The following is a 328-nucleotide window of genomic DNA, read 5'->3' on the forward strand; positions in this document are numbered from 1 at the left end:
GCGCCCCGTGGCCGTGTCACTTGTCCCGCTCGAGAGCGCGGTTTGAGCCCCAGTGAGTAACGCTTCTCGGAAGGGAGGCCCCTGGAGATGCAGCAGCCTCCGCGGGTGGTGAGGGTCACAGCCTCTTCCATTTATTTATACCGTCTCTCCACCTCTTCCATTTTCTTCTACCTGTGCTTAGTAGCATGGTGAGTGTAAGCTTTACAGTGAAAGCTAGCATGAGTTGTATTTTCAGTTTTTTTCTGTTTTGTTTTTGTTTTTAATTTCCCTGGTATAGTTAGTGGCGTTGGACTGACCATTTTTGCTGTTTGTTTCTGCTCAGGAGTGG

The sequence above is a fragment of the Fulmarus glacialis genome, unplaced genomic scaffold (assembly GCF_000690835.1).
Source record: "Fulmarus glacialis isolate BGI_N327 unplaced genomic scaffold, ASM69083v1 scaffold8631, whole genome shotgun sequence".
Taxonomy (NCBI): domain Eukaryota; kingdom Metazoa; phylum Chordata; class Aves; order Procellariiformes; family Procellariidae; genus Fulmarus; species Fulmarus glacialis.